We start from the raw sequence: 2,566 nt of genomic DNA, 5'->3' as shown, positions 1-2,566 counted from the left end.
CTAAATCTTTTATCGATCGTGATCGAGAGTTTGGGCACGGTCCCTTGTTTTAGATATCGACTGTTTGCCCCACAGTTCATACGCAGTTATAACCTGTAAATATTCCGGTGTGTAGCTTGTTACTTATGGGCAAAAGTAGTCGGTAGGTGTTCGTTGTTTTCAATAGTTTCCGATACCGATATCTTCAAAATGGGTATATGATCCCGACAATATGGCGTAAGGTCTCCGAGCAGACGATTTATATTGAAGTTCAATTTCGGCGATTATTTGGGCAAGTAAACCTTGTACAACGCCTCCCGGGGTTTCAAAATTTAGACCCTTAGCATCACTGACGAATCCGACAAGAACGAAACAGCTGCATGGTGTTCACTGCTTGGCTCTGTTGTATCTTGTTCTGAGTGATTGGGTGGGGGATGGTGATTCACTTGGGTGGTTTGGATAACCCTCGTAATGTCTTATAGTAATATGTGAGGGTGAGAAATTGATAGCTGATACAACAATCAACGAGAAACCAACATATATATAGATTATCTACAGAATATGGATTTGAAAACTCGACTGTGTTTGTAAGTGGCTGTATGTAGACATAATATCTTTTCTATATTTTACCTCTGTAACATCTTGTTGTCCTTAAAAACATTTTAAAGCAAATAGAAGGAAGAGAGGCACACTTTGCCTAATAGATTAAACTGTATTAAAGTCCCTAAGTTTGTCAATTACAACGTCTGTTCTAGTTAACGGGAGGTAACTCGTACAAAAAAACTCTGTTCTGGTTAACGGGAGGTAACTCGTACAAAAAAAACTATCAAAAAGTTCTCTTCACAAGTTCATAATAAATGCGTCTGGATATATTTTTTAAAATCCTAGAAGTAAGCACAGTTTACACGTGGAAAATTAACTACCTAACTGTGCTGTGTATTGACACTAACGTGTAACAAGGGAGAGTCTAACCGTGCTGTGTATAGACACTAACGTGTAACAAGGGAGAGTCTAACCGTGCTGTGTATAGACACTAACGTGTAACAAGGGAGAGTCTAACCGTGCTGTGTATTGACACTAACGTGTAACAAGGGAGAGTCTAACTTTGCTGTGTATTGACACTAACGTGTAACAAGGGAGAGTCTAACTGTGCTGTGTATTGACACTAACGTGTAACAAGGGAGAGTCTAACTGTGCTGTGTATTGACACTAACGTGTAACAAGGGAGAGTCTAACTGTGCTGTGTATTGACACTAACGTGTAACAAGGGAGAGTCTAACTGTGCTGTGTATTGACACTAACGTGTAACAAGGGAGAGTCTAACTGTGCTGTGTATTGACACTAACGTGTAACAAGGGAGAGTCTAACTGTGCTGTGTATTGACACTAACGTGTAACAAGGGAGAGTCTAACCGTGTTGTGAATTGACACTAACGTGTAACAAGGGAGAGTTTAACTGTGCTGTGTATTGACAGAAACAAGGGAGAGTCTAACTGTGCTGTGTATTGACACTAACGTGTAACAAGGGAGAGTCTAACTGTGCTGTGTATTGACACTAACGTGTAACAAGGGAGAGTCTAACTGTGCTGTGTATTGACACTAACGTGTAACAAGGGAGAGTCTAACCGTGTTGTGAATTGACACTAACGTGTAACAAGGGAGAGTCTAACCGTGTTGTGAATTGACACTAACGTGTAACAAGGGAGAGTCTAACCGTGTTGTGAATTGACACTAACGTGTAACAAGGGAGAGTCTAACCGTGTTTTGAATTGACACAAACAAGGGAAAGTCTAACTGTGCTGTGTATTGACACTAACGTGTAACAAGGGAGAGTCTAACTGTGCTATGTATTGAGAATTAAGACAGTTCATTCGTAATTTTACCAATCTTTTGAATACTGCATTAAATACTGGAAGTTTAAAATTGAGAATCGAGAAAGAGAAAAAAAAAAGGTATAGGCTCCAGAGGGAGTCGAACCCTCGACCTCCAGTTTACTAGACTGGCGCTCTAACCAACTGAGCTATGGAGCCCTTGATTAAGTGTCATTATCTTATTTCATTCCTACTGCGTGTCTCGGAGCAAATAAATTATTTCTTTGTAAAATTCTGTGTTACAATGTGTTACCACTGATCAATGGTATGGCGATCGTTATATAATTCCCTGATTAAAAATGATCGATGAAAAGTCCGACCACCAACAATAACTTCTTATTGATCTAGTTTAAACTGAACAAAACATAATTCTAAACTCAGAAAAAACTCGGTGCAAAGTTACAAAAGTTAATGGAGACAAAAAGCAAGGACTTTCTATAAATAGCGCTGATATACATAACATGATACTTGAGAGTGGAGGACCTATAACATGATACTGTAGAGTAGAGATACCTATAACATGATACTGGAGAGTAGAGATACCTATAACATGATACTGGAGAGTAGAGATACCTATAACATGATACTGGAGAGTAGAGATACCTATAACATCATACTGGAGAGTAGAGATACCTATAACATGATACTGGAGAGAAGAGATACCTATAACATGATACTGGAGAGTAGAGATACCTATAACATGATACTGGAGAGAAT

At 39.0% G+C, this 2,566-nt stretch overlaps 1 non-coding gene across 1 annotated transcript; it reads right to left on the bottom strand.

Moving 5' to 3' along the window:
• Nucleotides 1–1,934: 1,934 nt before the first annotated feature.
• On the bottom strand, nt 1,935–2,008 carry Trnat-agu (transfer RNA threonine (anticodon AGU)). The gene has a single exon. It is a non-coding gene; the product is annotated as a tRNA-Thr (tRNA).
• Between the last annotated feature and the right edge of the window lie 558 nt (nt 2,009–2,566).

This window comes from Ylistrum balloti, unplaced genomic scaffold (assembly GCF_031769215.1).
Source record: "Ylistrum balloti isolate Yb309-2 unplaced genomic scaffold, AGI_CSIRO_Ybal_v1 Utg371046, whole genome shotgun sequence".
Classification (NCBI taxonomy): Eukaryota; Metazoa; Mollusca; class Bivalvia; order Pectinida; family Pectinidae; genus Ylistrum; species Ylistrum balloti.
Note: the sequence above shows the minus strand (reverse complement) of the source record. Positions and strands in the feature narration are given on the sequence as shown.